The sequence below is a fragment of the Lissotriton helveticus genome, chromosome 7, assembly GCF_964261635.1.
Source record: "Lissotriton helveticus chromosome 7, aLisHel1.1, whole genome shotgun sequence".
Taxonomy (NCBI): Eukaryota; Metazoa; Chordata; class Amphibia; order Caudata; family Salamandridae; genus Lissotriton; species Lissotriton helveticus.
In genome coordinates, this window is record NC_136068.1 from 702,269,896 (window position 1) to 702,288,375 (window position 18,480).

The 18,480-nt window shown below is 43.8% G+C and overlaps 1 long non-coding RNA gene across 1 annotated transcript in view; it reads left to right on the forward strand.

The window, feature by feature from the left end:
* The first annotated feature begins 1,904 nt into the window (after positions 1-1,904).
* The window catches only part of LOC144766983 (uncharacterized), a 109,489-nt gene continuing 92,913 nt past the window's right edge, over positions 1,905-18,480 (forward strand). The window contains exons 1-2 of the long non-coding RNA XR_013598013.1: positions 1,905-2,093; positions 3,565-3,600. This is a non-coding gene — a long non-coding RNA (uncharacterized LOC144766983). The remainder of the gene's footprint in view (positions 2,094-3,564; positions 3,601-18,480) is intronic.

Genomic DNA, 18,480 nt, shown 5'->3' on the forward strand with positions numbered 1-18,480 from the left:
CAACCTGATAGTCTATTGCTGACGGAGACATATAGTTAATTTCTGCTTCACAGCAATATGATTTCTTTGAATTCCGAACTATTTTTTTTTTCATGCCAAGAATAACAAAACAGAAAAAGGAAAATTTATAAAAAATTCGTGATAATAAAACGGGAGTGCATCCCAGTATATGCTACGATCTTTAGGTCAGGAGTGCAACTTCTGGTAGAAAACAAATGTTTTCATGCGTGTAAATGAAATGTTATTATACTCGGTAATAATAATACGTTATTCATAGCACTTAGGAATTGCAGACATGCAGCCTAAAGTGCTTTACAATACCACTATATACAAAACAAGTTCATATCATAACTGCGGAGAGTGCATTTATCATCTGTTAACATCCTCGAAATTGTGAATTTCACTTCTGAGTTCCGCGTGAAGCTGAAGCCCTGGCTCTTCGTGCAATCACATAGGGGACCTCACACCTACACACCTCTCCAAGCGCCTGGATACCCTCGCGGGTGATTAGTGCGCTATACAAATCAACATAACATTACATACCTTGTATTATAAAAGGCATCCAGAAGAGCTTACAATGCCATAGTCAAAGAGAGTAATTTCAGCTGCAAAATGACACATGTGACATCACAGCATATTATGCATTTTTGCCCTTAGTTCTATCAGCCAAACGAAAATGATTGTACGTGCATTTTAATGGCGGCGTGAGGCTGTAGGAATTAAAAGCTGTAAATATCTGTAATGGCTTTCAGGAGATTAGCTCTGGCAGTGAGCATCATGTCTGCAGGAAGTGTGTGTGTTCACAGTTTAACACACAGTAGCCTGTCGCCAGTTGTCTCCTCAGCACGTGCTGCTTTTGTTGAGAACTTGCCACGGACCGTCATTTATATCCAGTTCGGAGAATCGCACCCGATGGAAGGATGCTGTGGTGTGAACTCCTCAGAACAGGAGGAGGAAACAAGTGTGAAGCAAGGCGCATTCATTAGTAGCGCCTCTCGAGGGAGGGTGGAGGGGCTATTAACTGTTAACTGGCAGAATCTGAGAGACCAGGCAAAGTACATGGGTAGTTTAGGCAGCTCATGGCATCTATATACCTGGTTAAAAACACCCAATTTCCGAAATTCACACAAATGATTCCTCCTACATTTGGAATACATTTCATTTTTTAAATTATTTTTTGTAATTCACCTTTGTTTCCAGGAGCTCGCTTGGACTTTCACAGTCCTATGAGAACTTCTGAAAACTTAAAAAACAAGCAACACGGGAGAGAGAGGGGATGGGAGAGGGTGGATGAGAGAGAAAGAGCGAGGTTCAGAACTGCGCACAAAGCCTCCTCCTCCCGCACGGCACCGCATGATGAATGCCGCTGAGATAAAATGTCACGAATTTTCATTCCGCGACGAGCGCAGAATGATTTTAAAATGAGAGCGAGAAAGCACCGATTTTGACATTTGCCCTCCCCTGCTCTGTCTCCCCTCCCCGCCCCAACCCGCGGATTCGTCATATTTCGAGGTGTCTCCCATGCCTCACAGACACACTTACCAAAAAAAAATAGGTGTCGCGAAGAGGCGTGGAGGCAAGTAGGCAATTTAAAAATGCACTGTCGCTGCTATAGGTCACTCATGATAAAAAATTCATCTTAAATCCATGTCTGTATTTAAAACATACGTGCTGCATTCTTGGTAAATCCCATCTGGTCACGCTGAAAGCCTGGTGCGAGGGATTTGCGGACCTGCACGTTCACGCGCCGGAGGTGGGAGCACTCACCCCTATGAAATGAAAGCTAGAGAACCCGCATGGGCGCGCGTGCGCACCCAGCCCGGATACTGAGCTGCTTTTAGTATCCGGGCTGGGTGCGCATGCGCGCCCATTCCTAAGTTTCGTTCTAAGTAGCCCCGGCCCGAAAGCAAAGGGCAGCATCTGAAGTCCCGGGTCCCAGGAGGGGGCCCGGGTAAAGACCAGCAGATACTACTGCGGGGCTCCCAAGCCTAAGGGGAGTCCCGCGTTGTGCTGGCAGAGGAGCCGAGGCTCCCATGAACGAAGGAAGCCCTGCTAACGAAGGAAGCCCCGCGTGTGGACAAGAGGCCCGTGAGGTAAGGGGGGGAGGGGCAGGGGGTGTGTGGGTGTGTGCGTGTGTGCGCGTGTGTGCGTGTGTGCATGCAGTGTGTGTGCCTGCGTGTATGTATGTGTCTGTGCATGTGCGCGCTTCAGGGAATCTTAGGCAGGCGATGTGCACGGCGCCGGGCTGGGCGTGCGCGCCCACGAGGTGAAGTCGATGCTCGTGCCCGACCCCTGTCTCAGATTCCAAGGAGACGGGCGGCTATAGTTGTCGAGCTAGATGCAATGCTTCGTATTGCTGAGCTCGACCTAAAAATAAAATGATAATAACGCGTGTTTACTATCATTTTATTTTTCCTTCTCGGGCTTTGAGGGTGGGGTCTTCTGGGTAACAGTGATGAGGGGGAGTGGTGGGCACTGTTGTCAGCCTGCATGTCGGTTTGACCGGCTGTCACAGGATGGGCAAACTGATATGCGCACTGAGCTGTCTCGTGCCCCAGCTGTGTTGCCGGGTTGGAGACAGCAGGCACAGGCTCCCAGTCTCTCCGGGAGTGCAAACAAAGGGCACCCAGGCCAATCTTGCTGCTGCTGGCAGAGCAGCATCTGGATTGGACACAGGGGAGTCTGGGAGCCTGTGCCTGCAGATGGAGCGGAGCAGAAGAGCATAATGCGGCAGGCAGCAGGTACGTTTTTTAATTGTTTTTTTTTATTTTCATGAGTCGTCCTTCCTTTCCCCCTCGGCCCCTATCCCCTTCCCTGACCCCTCCCTCCCTGCCACTCTTCCCTGACACAAGCCGCTCCTGGAGCTGGGAAGTATTAGTGCTGGGGGGCGGGTTATTGAGTGAGGGGCTGGATTCAGGGAGAGCAATCATGGTGAAGGGAGCCAGTAGCCTGCCTGCTCCCCTTGTGGTGCAGTCTGAGATGTGCCAGGGCCAATTTGTACCTCCGTCTGCACCCACCTCGCGTGTACCGTAAGCTTATGAGTAAACCGTTTTTGTTTTTTAAACTGGTGTATGCAGTTTATTCGTCTTGTGGCTTTTTAGTCACAGCTGAAATAACTTGAAATGATTTGTCAAAAATTGCACTTGGGGTTGATGCCGAGCTAAAGGAAGGATCCAGTAATTCCTAGTTCTAAATCCAGTGTCCTCCATATAGAACTGGTATTTTCTGAGAAATGTGCAAGAAATATGCAGTTAGGTCATGTCATTGGTAAAACAGGAGCCTTTGTAAAGAACTTGTCCATTAACAAAGTGAGATTGGTGCTTGCAGTGGCGTCCACAGACATCGTAGGCACTGGGAGATGTAGGCAAACATGGCTGAGCCTAATATCGCCTGGACAGTTGCTGTCCAGAGAATGACTGATGCATGATTGAGAAAACTAGTGCTGCATGCTGTTAGTATAGTGGTGTCTCGTGTTTTACATAATCCCAGCGCTGTAGACATTTTCCAGTGTGAGTGAGATTACGTAGGCCTAGATAACTAATGGTTGCACTTGTACTCTCACAGCACAATATTCCGCTGCACCCGCTGGCCTTTTCAGTGGTAAGTAAATAACTGCAATGGTTTGTATTGTTTTATACTGCTTTGACCCCCACCAGCACCTATGCAGAAATGCTAGTAAATGACCATCGTAATATACAGCTAATGGGAACACTGATTTTGCATTAAGAATTTTCAGTACAAGTATGCTTAAGCCTTTGATGGTTTGAGGACGCATTACAAGGCGTCAGTCTGAGAATATAATCAAACCTGTGAGTGCAGATGTGCTAGCCAGTGTTCCTATAAGGGTCCGTTAGCCATGAGGTCGGGTTAAGCAGTGACTGTAGAAGAATCACCTAGAGCATGTATAAAGAAGCTACTATTAGTGTGTGTGTGATGTTATTGGCATTTAAACACAGCACAGTCCATCAATTGCTTGGGCTTTTTTGCCCATCTTTAAAATTCTGATGTTCTCAGCACAGACATGAGTGTGAGAATGTATAGAGCTCCGAAACAGGTGTAATTTTGTGTTACGTGATTTGTTTGGTGTGTTTTTTTTGTGGGGGGGGGGCATTTTTATATAGCGAGAACTCAACCCGAAGGCACCAGAGAGCTTTACGTGAGCAACAGTTGTGTTGCGGATGGACAGGTTTCTTTATGTTAGGCATGGGGAGATTAAGGGACCGATTACGATCGCGGTCAGAAAGCCTCCAACCTTAGGTCGGAGGATTTCAGACCAAGATTGTTGGTTTCACTTCCGAACGCCTAATTACAATTTAGGCGGTTGGAAGTGAAACTGGCTGATTATTCAGCTGGCTTCCACCAAGCTCAAGGAGCCCGTTGAGCAGTTGGAACCAGCCCGTAATCCATATGGACGGCGTTTTATGCCATCCGGATTACGTTGCACGGTTTCCGGCATGCTTTCCATGCCGGGTTTTCCGACACGGAAAGCCTTTTGTAAAGTGTGTTTGGGGGCCCCTAGCAGGGCCCCCTTCTGATTGTAGCCTCTGGTTGGGGGTCGAAGTGGCTCCTATGATGCCCCCTTGTGGATCCCTGCACCACGTGGCAGGCACCCTGAGGTGCCTGACACACAGTTCAGGGATGAACACAACTTCCTATTTAGCTATGGGAGCTTATGCTAAAGCCAGTTTATGGGTGTAACACATGCTCCCAGAGGAAAATGTGAGTATGTGACTGCACCATGTGCGGTCGCATCGTAATTAGGCGTTCTGAACCGTTGACCGGAGGTCATTTGCTCCCGTTTCCGTTACAACATCGTAATAAGCCCCTAAGTGATTTGCCCAGAATCAAAGGATGTTGAGAGTCCCTGCCGAGACTCGAACACGGTTCCCCAACTTTGGTGATAATTAAACATCATAAGCATGTGGTTGTCTAATACGGTATTCAGACAAAATATCGAAGTAAAAATATTGTGTCCAAAATATCTTGATATGGAAATATCGTTACCAAGAATATTGTTGTCAAGAATATCGATTTTAAGGTAAGTAATATCAATTTTTAAAATATCGAAGTCGTTAATATCATTTGCAAAAATATGGTTGTTTAAAATATCATTTTTTAATTATTGTGATGTCCTTTAGTATATATTTTAAATGTATATGATGTAACTTTTTTTATATAACTATTGTTTATGTTTTTAAATATTTGTTACATTTTTAGTAGTTATTAAATCTAATGTAAGTAATTTAGGGGATTTTTTGTTCTGCAGCGGTGGTCGGTTTATAGAGGTATAGGTTGGGAAGTAATTAAATTCTGATATATTAATGATTATTTTGTATATAATATTATTTATTTAATTGATAATTATGTTAATTGTGTATTTGTCTTTTAGGTGTGGGTTGTGTGATTTAAAGGGGTAAAGGGCGGGAAGTAATTTATTTATAACTATTTAATAATTAGTTGTTAATTAACGTTAATTAATTGATTGATAATTATATTCATTATGTAATTAATATTTTTTAGGAGCGGGTTGTGGGGTTTTTAGGGTTAAATGGTGGGGAGTAAATTAATTTAAATTAATTAATAATTAGTTGTTAAATACTATTATTTGAGAATTTATTATTTCAATTGCGTTAATAATTTTTTTAAAGTTTAATTTTAGGTGTAGGTTGTGGGGTTTATAGGGGTAAAGGTTGGAAAGTTAATTAATTTTAATGCATTAATATTTAGTTTTTAATTAATAATATTAGATTAATTGATAATTAATGATGATAATTGTGCAATTATTAAAAAAAAAAAGATTTTGGATGTAGGCTGTGAGTTTTGTAGGGGTATGGGGTCGAAAGTAAATTAATTTTAAGTAATTAATACTTTGGTCGGAGGCTTTACAACCAAGATCGTAATCGGCCCCCTATATAGGCCTTGGGCCCTCCCTTAATTATTTCTTTGACAGGAGCAGAGCTCTTTGTGATTCCGGACTGGGAATCTACCTGAAAAATGTTTGTGAATGACCACAAACTTACTAGTTTGTGAGTGCACACTACATTTTGCAGCCCCCTTACACGAAATGCCCAGGGTCCTGCTTAAAGCCTGAACCTTCAAATGTGAAAATGTCAAAAAACTGTAGATTGTCTGCATTCATGAATCAGGGTGTAAAACCTTGGAGGGCTGCAACTAGGGGTGTGGCATGTTTAAGAGGGACACCTAAAGCACTGCCTAACCTGCCGTGAGGGGAACGGCCAACACGATTTAAAACTTACCCCTGCTCTGCTCTGCTCCACAACCGCGCCGTGAGGGAAACGGCCAGCGCCCACACCGCCATCCACCGCCATCCACCCGGAGCAGCAGCAGCTGGGGAACTACATCACCCAGCTGCCCCGGGGGTGGACGCGGCGGAAGCGACGACGGACACGCGCCAGGAGGCGCTTCATAAGCAGGGAGCGCCGAAGCGCTCTGGGGACACCTAAAGCACTGCCTAACCTGCCGTGAGGGGAACGGCCAACACGATTTAAAACTTACCCCTGCTCTGCTCTGCTCCACAACCGCGCCGTGAGGGACACGGCCAGCGCCCACACCGCCATCCACCGCCATCCACCCGGAGCAGCAGCAGCTGGGGAACTACATCACCCAGCTGCCCCGGGGGTGGACGCGGCGGAAGCGACGACGGACACGCGCCAGGAGGCGCTTCATAAGCAGGGAACGCCTCTCGCACCCGCGAGTCGCGCGCGGGAGAAGCCCGGGAAAAGGGCGGGTCGTCTGTGGCCGTCCGTGGACGACTGTGGTCGGGCGTGCCACCCCCCTAAGTTCTCCTCAAACGTAAGTGTTATACTCAAGCACAATTATGGGCGATTCCACTATTACAAATACCCATATTGATATATCTTCCCAGGGTGCTGATACCTCTGCCTCTGTTTCTCTCATTACATCCTTCGAAACATTGATAGAAACTGCCTTCAATGAAATTGTAGAGACCGAGAGGAGGTTCTCCATGGGCTCATTTGTTACCAATAACATATCGAGTGCTACTGGAAATATCCATATTATCCCCGAGGTTACTGTGGTTAAGCCATCACTTCCACTTGTAGACGTGCCCATCGTTTTGGAAGATGAAAACACCGTCACCTATATAGCTGCAGGTTCTGTCCCTTTAACAACCGCTGCTGCTAGCCTACTGGAACCTCCACTCAAAGAAACTATCCCTATTAGCATACCTGTTTCCCAGGGTGATGTCATTACCCTGGATATTACGGACTCCTGTAGTAATAAACCGGGAGGGGAAAAAAGGAAAAGAGGTACTACTAAGCAAAGCGCTAATAAAAGGAAACAACCTTCATTGAATAAAAGACAGCCCACTCCCCAAAGCCTGTGGAATAAACAAAAATCTTTGGGGGTGGTAACTGTACCTACGGAGGAAAAAGACTCAGTGGATATAGATAGCACTTCCCCTTTGTCCACCATTCACCCCGGTGGGAATTTAAATACCATTTGGACCCAAACAACACTAATGGGAGATAATTATAACCTCTCTAAACAAAATGGGAACCTTATTGAAACTATAGTGGACACTATTTTTAACCGATTGGAGAAACTTATGATCAACCAATTTAATAATGTTTTTAAAAGATTGGACAGATTAGACAACCTGGTTAAAAATGATGAAGCCAAAAGGAAGGGGTCTATCATTCTGGACCAAATTAGAGCCGATCGTCTCTTAAAAGATCTTGAATCCTTAAGCAATACTCTGTCATCAAAAACACCGGCAGCCCGTATTACATTGGATAAGGGCACGGAAAACCTGGAAACGTCTCCACCGTCCATTACACAACCTATAATCCAACCGCGAACTATTAATACAGGGGTTAAGTGTGCAAAATCTAGTATAGCTGTTAAAACCATCCCAACCCCTGCACCTAGGAAAACTACCCCTTTGGTTACTACTAACAAAAATGCCATCAGCAAGGATGACGGCCTTACACAACCTACTACAGCTACAACATCAGCTGTAGTTCCCAACACAGGTTCCACTCAAGTAGGGTCCAATAAGCCTCGCAAACACGAAGGGCCTGTTTTTCCCTTACACCTGCCACCGGATGCCTGCCCGTTCGTTCTGGGTTTGGCAGGAGTACCAGCGCTGAGGGAGGACCAGGGGGAAACCTGGGTACAATTACGAAATAAATGTATAGACTGGCTAACCAAACACAAGGGGGCTGGATATGACATATCAAGAGAAATCATATCGGTTCGCAGGGTGCCTTGGATTGGACCACTACCTAAAGATAAGGACGGGGATTGTGTGGTTCTTAACTTTAAAAATCCTGGAACTGTAAGACATCTGCTTAACATAAGTGGTAATTGCTCAGCTATTTCCACGGTTGTAACTATGCTACCTTTAAGCTACTTCTACAGACAGCCACCTATGCAATTTCGACCGCCTTTAATGCATTTCCACCCCCCACCCAGGTACCCTCAGCCACCAGCTATGCATTTTCAGCCAGTTGCTTTCCCTTTCAACACATTTAACAGATTCGCACCTTTGTCAGGTTTGGACATGCTGGATTGACCCTCTCCATTTAAGCCAGCCAACTCAGTTGTTCCTTTACCATCTGTCACCAATGGAAATCAGGTAGCTATAAATTCCTTGACAGGGATTTCAGGAAGAGGCCAATCTATGAACAATAACCCCCTGGATTCTGTACTTTCTATTGTAAGTTGGAACATAGCGGGTCTTAACTCCAAACTGAAAATCAAAGAATGGACTGACTGGGTGAACACCAATTGTGACTTACTGTTGCTTCAAGAAACTTGGTGCTTAACTAACCCCACAATGGAGGGCTTCTGCTGTTATAACTTAAAGGCCATAGCCTCACCCATGGGTCGCCCAAGCGGGGGGTTATCTATTTGGTCTAAGATAAAACCTGGGGTACAAACCAAACCGATCCCAACACCAGGCAAATGTTTTATGGCTGTGAAATACTTTAACAGGAAGATTTTATGTATAATTAATTTTTATAATAATGACTTTGTTAATCATCCCAATGGAAATTTTTTGTCTTTGTTTAATTTTATTGATGATATCGCGGAGGGGCTGAAGTATGGGTATTATGATGGTATCTGTATAGGAGGAGATTTTAATGCCCATATGTATCGCACTAGTGCCCCTTGCCGAAATGGTGAGGAGTTGAAGAATTTATTAGCATCTCGTAATCTAGTAAACGCGATGGAATTTGCTGGAACTAGTGCTGAAACTAAATTTGCACCCACCTATATAGGTCAAGGCTGCGCCTCCACGATAGACTATATATTTCTTTGTCCATCCCTGTGTAATATAATTCGAAAAGCTGAGGTTATTTGCAGCGCATATAGTGACCATCACCCGCTTAGAATACATCTAGACCATCCTCAGACCACAAAGGCCGCCTCGAAGACTGAGAGTGGGCCACAAAATTTGGTATTGTCTACCGATAAACTAAGACTAATATGGAAAGGGGTGGATAATAAAGCTATCCTAGCCAAGGTAATCAAAAAGCATCCACTGTTAATAGACACCTGCTTGTCATTTGATAGTACTGGCGAAGTATTGGTTGTTGCATTTAGTAATCTCTGTGGGGCAGTGGGAAGGGAATCTTCTAAACCATCTAGGCCAAATATAGACCAAAGCCCTCGCTGGTTTGATTCCGCATGTTCAAAGGCCAATAGGGAATTGAGGGTGGCTTTACAACAAAATCCTAGGGATTTTAACCTAGTGAGAGAATCAAGAGCCAAATATAAACTCGCCCTACGGACAAGAACTGAGGCTTTAGTGGTTAACCACTGGGAGTCTCTAACGCGGACTGCTTTATTAAAAGACACCGCGGGGTTCTGGAGAGAAGTCAAATCACTCAGGTCTTTTGGTTCTAACATCCAACCAATCAACTGTAACATAAATGGAGAGGTCTGGGTGGAGCACTTCTCCGAAATCTATAATATAGCAGCCCCTACTATAGATTCTATAATGTTATTAAATAATGCTGAACGACCGAACTTCTCCATATCTGAGGTGGAGGATGCAATTTCGGATAGTGCTAGTAATAAAGCCCCTGGCCCTGATGGTCTATCTATCGATCAGATCAAATCAGAAATTAACTTTTGGGCCCCTCTATTATGTAACTTATTTAACAATCTGACCGACAGCTCCATCCCCGAATCCTGGTCGAACAGTGTCATCGTACCAATATTCAAGAAAGGTGACAGGGCCGATCCGGCCTGCTACCGTCCGATCTCACTGATCGACAATACATTAAAAGTCCTTGGTAGGGTATTATTCAAGAGGATAAGGGAATGGGCCGAGGATAATAATGTGTTACATTGTAGCCAATTGGGGTTTAGAAGCCACGTGGGTACGGTTGAGCAGTGTCTCAACTTGAACCTAATCATGGCCAAATACATTATTGTTAAAAAATCCCCACTTTATTTAGGTTTTATGGATCTGAGTTCCGCTTTTGATTTTGTTAACCGTTCCAGGTTATGGTCACAATTGCTCGAATATGGTTTAGATGATTCATTAGTATATTTTCTTTCATATTTACACAGGGACCTTAAGGCAAGAGTACGCATCAACAATGATGGTGAACTATCTGGTGATATTTCCATTAAAAGAGGAGTCCGGCAGGGCTGTGTACTCGCCCCTTTGCTTTTTATTTTATATATTAATGGGCTGAGCCCTGCCCTGAGCAAGTACTCCAAAGATGTTCCAATTATTAATGGTTCCCCTATTACCACATTACTTTATGCGGATGACGCAGTATTAATGGGGCGCACCCCTAATGCTCTGCGCTCATTAATTACAGGGTTTGTTGTTTTTATGTCTGATTTAGGTTTAAATACCAATTTTAAAAAATCATTTATTATGAATTGTGGTTCAAAAAGATATAACATCCTCTCAATTAAAAGTGGTGAAAATGAATTAAAATGCACTAGCACTTTCCCCTATTTAGGGTTATTATTCTCCAACACAGGCTCGTGGCAGCATCACACTGCCCACGCAAGAAATAAGATTGGTAAATCAATTAATTCAATTTTATCTCTTCGCCAACCGAGAACGGCTGATGTGATTACCCCCCTGTTAAACATCTATCGTACCCAATGCCTGCCAACTGGGACATATGGATCTGAAGTGTGGGGTCATTGTAATAGCCTGCCCTTGCAGCTGGAGGAAAATAGATTTTGCAGGAAGGTGCTGGGTGGTATTTCCTGTACGCTGATTACCCCCCTGTTAAACATCTATCGTACCCAATGCCTGCCAACTGGGACATATGGATCTGAAGTGTGGGGTCATTGTAATAGCCTGCCCTTGCAGCTGGAGGAAAATAGATTTTGCAGGAAGGTGCTGGGTGGTTTTTCCTGTACGCCAACCTTCATTTGTCACCAAGAACTTAAGTTACCATATATAGCTGATTTTATCAGGTCAAGGCCTACGCTTTTTTGGTTAAAAATATGGACAAATCCAGCGGCTTCTTTGACCCGTCGTATAATTTTAGATTGTTTATCTCATGAACGATCCCATCTCATACCTTGGCTAAATGCGGTCAAGACTAGCTTGATTAGCGTGGGACATGGCTGTCTGTTTAGCTTCCCAAATACTATTGTGCCCGCCCACAAGAATAATGTAAAACGGGCATTGTATGAGTTTTATAAAGAGGAACGTATGAGAATTGAAATAATGAAACCAGCTATTACTAAATATCTTCCACTAACTGAGACAAGTAATGCTGTTTTAAATAAACCCCACAAGCCCTGCAGATATTTGTCATTACCGATAGGAAGATGGAACCGGAGCCTTTTATTTAGGTTCCGGGATGGCAGTATTGTAAATTTATTGAGCTTCCCACTCGGCTATAATAAGAATCTAGAAGAACTTGATTGTCCGTGTTCTGTCGGTGGGAAACAAAGTTTACTGCATTACTTTATTTTCTGTGGCCATTATAAATTGTATATCCATCATTATCTAATGCCAATTTTCAGAAAATACAATCTAAGAGACTTTAAATTGGCATTGAAATTTTTGCAAATGTTATCAACTGACGATGTCATATTCACTATTAGCTGCTTCATAAAAGCCTGTGTAAAATCGAGGGCAAGTATGGAACATGCATAATGGCCTTCGGATGCATAACGCACTTTAAACTCTAAATATAAATCGTATAGAGGTTTAATTATTTGTATGGAATCAATGTTATTGGTATTATTTAAACAGAAATCTATGAATGCTCTCCCAAATTGTTTAATGTCTTATATCTTGTATCATGCACTTTATGCCACATATGCTGCTCATGTCTAATTGGGCTGTATTTTAACTTTTATACATGTTTTTATGTATTTTAAATGATTCATCCTGTATGTACTTTTATGGATTTTTCATAATCCGAATAAAGATCATTTCATTCATTCATTCATTCATGTTTAAGAGGCCTCCTAAACGTGGAAGGGATGCCCCGGGAAAATGCCAATAAAGATACCTTCTAAACAGTTTGTTCAAAGCGACATTTGATCTGTGGCCATAACGTCTACCATAATTAAGCAGAGCCCAGAGTAAAATGTGCTTTATCAATCACTACAGTTGCCTTATTGTGTAGAATTATCCTTGCCATTTTCTATCTCCAACATAGTGGGATTTGTAAACTTTAATGATGCTCTTGGTTGTTACTGACTAAAGAGATTGAAAGGAGAAGTCATGTCAAAGATAACATTTCACGCACATATGTAAGTTATCATCTTTAGTGGATATAGGCCAAAGGATAAGATTCCAAGTATCATTGCAAGAATTGTAAATGCAATATTTTCTCCCTTAACTACTTTCATAAATTAGTTTGTTACTAAACAATTTAATCTCAGGTCTAACCCCTCATGTGAACAGGATAAAGAGGCCCGAGGACTTAAGAATGTAGTAGAAATGGTTGTAGAAGGTGATATTAGTCGGCAAAAGTATAATTTGGAGGAGCCACTCTCTTTTAATCTAGAGAAGGGCACAGACATTCGTCTTTGCCTTGGGTTGCTGGCTAGCTCATTGGCAGTAGGGGTGTCGGTGCCTATGAATTACTGTCTAATCTGGACACTCAGGAGTTATTACAGACTCAAGAGCTGCAGTCCCATTTATACAGCGGCGGCCGGCACAGGTCAGCGCGGTGAGGCGGTGGGGTGGGGCGGGGCAGGACGCGGGAGGGCGCCTCAGGGGGGAAGCCGACAGACGATGGTATTGGTAATATTTATTTATTTAATTACACCTATTCCGTCGTCTGTTGACTTAATCCCTCCCACCCGCACCGCCTACCGCGTTTACCTGTGCCGGCCGCTGCTGCATTTATATATTCATCGGTAGGGGCATCTACTGACATTCAGCCATCTGCATCATCATCTCTGATGGATGTCCTCCTACTTATGCAAAAGACACTCCAAGGGATCCTGGAGACTCTTCAGGTAGTTAGCTTCAACCAGGTTTCCAGTTTAAATATTTAAAGGAGATCCTTCCCGAGCTATGTAAAATCGATAATTGTACTTGTACAGCAATAGGACCTGCGTGGGAAAATGATCCGCCAGTGAGCATGAATTATATGGGTTCAATAGATTTTAGGAGTGCTCAGCAGGATCGTGATGGGACCTCTAGTTCAGGTTATGTATCCAAATGCCCGATGTTAGCTAGAAAAGGGCACCATTTTTATAGTCCCCTTAAGTTTTTTCTGGGCTTTTTTACTAACTGAGACATGGAGGATGGTAGGATGAGAGGAAGGTGTCAGGAGGGAAGAGGCTCTACAGGGGAATTAAGAAAAATAAGAAGAGGGGAATAGCGCAATCACAAAAGAAGTGTTTGAGGCTAAATTTAGGGTAAAGTGCAAAATGTCCCTCTAGTTGGGAGATTGCTGTGCCAGGGTTGCTAGGTTCGGTGGGGTACTCACCCAAAGTAGAGGGCGACTGCTCAAGATAGGCAGCTTAAACATGATAAAAATGACAAAACTAATAACAGTCCCATGCGTGGTGACAGGCGGTAGACTGAGCCCACAAAACTAATGGCAAGGGTAAGAAAAAGAAAGCAATACATCTGCAGCTAACCCTCCCATGCTTAAAGCAGTTTCATTTGTATTGATGTTAGATATAGTCTGAGGGGGAAAGAAAGCAAAGGAACTGTGCTTGCTGAATCGTTCCAAAATATCTGTGATATTTAAAAAGATCCCCTACCTCTCCGGGATCTCTTCATGGGATTTAGCCTATGTGGGGTTTGAGGCTGGGGAGGATTGGAGAGAATTGGCAAAAATTTATTTTATCTTGCCACTGATTGCAAATATGGTAGCTGTTGCAGAATGCAATTTAGCTGGTGCAGGCCTGGGGATAAGGATTCCTGTACAAGATGAGATTTTGCTAAGGGCCCCAGTGCAAACCTAATCTTAAGCTCCCATTGGCTCGGAACTAAACCTCAATGTAAACTTATTTCATCTTGTTACTTAACAGGGAAAATGCGAGAGCCCAACCTGGATGGGTATTGGTTGGACCCACAGCCCCCTGAGAATATGAGAGTTGTTATACCCAACTGTAGATTATAGGAGAGATCCCCATAAATGGGAGAGGAACAATAGGTTTGCCCCTGATTCATTTTCGAGACTTGCCAGAATGGGGAAACTGAGAAAGTGCTCCATAGAGAGTGGATTGTCTCACATCCAGAGAATCCTGAGTTGGAATGTACACAGGTTTGAGTGATTCAAAAAGGCTGGCAATGTCTTTCAAACAGTCTGCGCCATATTGTGTTCCTGTAGGAATCTTGGTTGAAAGAGGACATAGTCATTGAGGGCTTTGTGGCTGTATACAGCAAAGGTAATCAGACGGAAAAGGGCACCGCTTCTGTTAGGTTATTGACTCTAATTTCCACTAAAGTAATTAAAAAGATTGTGAGGTGTTCAATGCATCCAGTGGAATACACGTTAGTAGTAGAGTTAGGAGTGAGGAATATACGTAATTTATATTTATTAATTAATATATACATCCACAAAGATGAGTATGGTAGGATAATTAAATGGATTGAGGATTTTGACCAATCTTTTCAGAGGGTGATGGAAAGGTTTTGGATAGCTGGGGATTTTAATACATGCTTGTATCCTAGGCAAATTGATAAGTTGCAGAAAGTACTAGAACACGGAGGGGGCTGCTTAATTCCACAATCCTGTTTTGCAGCTTGCCCTTATTTTATGGAGGCATTTCAATAGTGCAAGCAAGACTTCAGCACCCAGATGGGACCGCGGCAGGACGGCCGCAGGTGCTCCCGCGTCTGTCAGCTGGGGCTTGTTAAAGCCCTTCATCTCCCCGCAGCATGGGGCGCACGCGAGGCAAGCCCTCACACATGCCTAGGCCAAGACAGGCCAAGACCAGGCTCGTCTTTGCCTGCCATTGGCCGGAAAAAGCTGGGCCATCCCTTTTGGCCCTTGGTTCATCGAGCTCCTTGAAAACATCACCATATTATTCCAAATAGAGTAAGAGCTCTTGTTTTATAACCCTTCTAAAAAGTCTCTATATTTGCATTCTTTCTGGTGTTACATCGACTGGGAAGTTCTCCCCTGGAAATGGGCAAGAGAATGGCAATACTTAGACCTAAAGGAAAGAAAGGCCACAAGAGGACATTGAAACACCTAGCTGAAAACTTTGTGATTACTAATTTAGACAATCTGAAACTGGAAGTGGAAGCCCTTCTTGGAGAAAATTAGCATTTGTTTCAAAGGAGTTGCTTGGCCAAAGGTTATTTAATTCTTTGAATGGAAAAAGCCTTCACAGTCAGAGACCCAGGGACAGCCTCCACCTGACAGCAGCACTTTAGAGTTCAAACCTCAAGTATTGCTGTCCCAGATCAACCAGACGTTTTACAGATCCCCCAGATCCAGTGCACTAATAGATTTGCGCCGCCTGAACTCATGGCCAGTCAGCCGTCAATCTACCATCGAGAGATATGTACACGCAAACAGACGAGTTTGCTGGTTCTCCTTGCTTTGACATCCCTGGCTCTGAAGACTCTTTAATCCATCAGCTGAAAATGGATGTGGCTGATCTAAAGCTGACGGTTCTTAACTTGTGTGATGTGGTTAAGAACTTTGGTAAAGACTATAGCAACAGAGAAAGAGACTTCCCCTGTGCCGTAGGGGCTGAGAGGATTTTTCACATGGGAGTACGTCCTCCAGTGTTTTACCACTAAACCACAAAAACTACTCCACGACAATGTGAACGAGGTTCACAATCTAAACTCAGATGAGAGAGGAAAGCCACTAAGTGAATACATGAATCTGTACCCACTAGGTAGTGGGAAAGGAAAGGATTCCTTTTGTTTAGGTTACCCTCACACACCGTAGTGGTGTCATGCTTCATCATCGGGTCACCCTGATGCCTAGAAGTCAGGGTGGGCTCAACTATATTCCAGTGAGCTCTTAGTGAGATTTGGCCAGGAACAGTATAAAGATTAAAAACCCTCAGACAAATCACGATGTCCCTTTATTAATGGCTATGTCAGGGGTATTAAAAAGTGGATAAAAAGGGTCAGTGGGAGTATTATGGCCCTATGACCCTTATGCCAACATTTTTCAGTCCAGTGTAGACTAGAAAGGTCCCATACTTTCTTCAGGGCACAGAAACGAGTCCTCCCTGGAAAAAGCAGTTGATGGGGGGGTCCCTATCCTGCTTTGATGTAACGGTAGATAGCTGCTCCTTAGAATCAAGTGCACAGATAATTTATCTGATATTACACTCCTATCTCCATCTGTATAGACAAGAAAAAAGACATAACAAAGTAATCATAGTGTATCATAATGTAAACAACATTTAGCTTCCCAAGAGTGTTGTGCTAGCCAATGCACCTGTGTTGATGTGCAGTACACAACAGTCAACGCACCTATTTGGTATATGAACATAATACAATATAACATTACCACATCCGACTAGGTGGTCAATATAGTGTGTGGCGACATGACTCGCATTCTGTCGTTCTGCACGTACTTGTGCGTGCTCAGTCTCAGTGAAATATGCCTGTGTCACTCATATCAGACAGCAGAATGCTGCTACCAGTCGGCGTGCTTAACCATACACTCAATACATCCATCCATAGTATTCCCAAGTACCCCTCATTAGGAGAGTAACTGCGTCACTGGCGGCCTCAGGAGGTCATGGGGTAGCCTTTTAGTCACACACTGCATGGGTAACAGCAGAGGAGATGCCAAAATGGTAGAAAACAATTGCCCAATAGGAAGAGAAAAGAACATAGAAATGGTGAAATTATTGCCCAACAGAATTAGTAGCGGCATGAGCAGCTTCTACAGCACGTACCTGTAGCGGTGTTAGTAATAGTCCCATTTACTTACTGCATCAAGGGTCCTGCCCAGCAGAGTAACCTAGTAGGTCTGGGTCCCTGGGCTTGCGCTCAAAATGACTGGGGGCCTCAGTTTAAATAGACCGTCACTGCGCGGAAGAAGCCGGCTTAAGGCACACCCACTGGGTGTGTCGAGGACTCAACCTACAGACGCGTGGCACCGGATTGACACGTCACGCTTGCCTACTGGGAAACATGAACGGAGAGCCCGTGCAGGTGAATATAAGTATTAAGTATTGAGGAACTGTAATAAAGGGGTCCAAATCTATTTAGTGAGTACCCAAAAAAAGACATCGTAACACTCAGAACACTGCACTCTCGATACTATAACGTGAGTCTATGTTACAGAGATACGCGTAATTGAAAAACTGGACAACTTTATTGTTATGAGCACTCAACAACTGATGTTTGTTCGAGATGTGAAAACATAAAACACAGTGCCTGGGCTATAATAAAAGAGTGTGGCACAAGTTAAAAAGGCAAGTACTTCCATGTATATACCAGATGGGTTGTGTGCTAGATAATATGACTACCCCTATTATGCCATGTATTAAGACATATGTGGGACTCCATGTGAGTTGTGTGAACTGAGGTCATGTGACGCTTGTTGTCAGAGAATGCCCTTAGAAATGGAGAGAGGCACATCTGAGCATGAAAACATATACGAATAAATTAATTGCTTCTAATAAATTGTGAAAAATTACAAGGCGAAGTGCCAGGGGTGGGAACTTTGGTAACATTCATCTGCTCCATCCCTCAGAGCAAAGATCAGCACAAATTTGAGCTCCCTCCTTTAGTGCTCTCTGCAATTCAAACCCTGAGCAGAGTACTCCTCTGGAAGTTACCCCATGTCCTTCTACTAGCTGGGACTTATTATCCCTGTCTTCTTCAAATCATACTAACTCTCTGGACTTTCATTCCAATGTGCCCAGAACCTGTCTTCTGAGAGAAAAACCAAAGGTGATGATGGACGGAGCGTTGACAATACAAACACTCACCCCCAGTCAACTGATCTGGGTTTAATCCATCACCGTTCTTTAGCTCACTCCGCCACCCCAGTTTAGACATGGCCATATGCAAATCAGTCTGACCCTGTGCCTCATGGGAACAGTCCA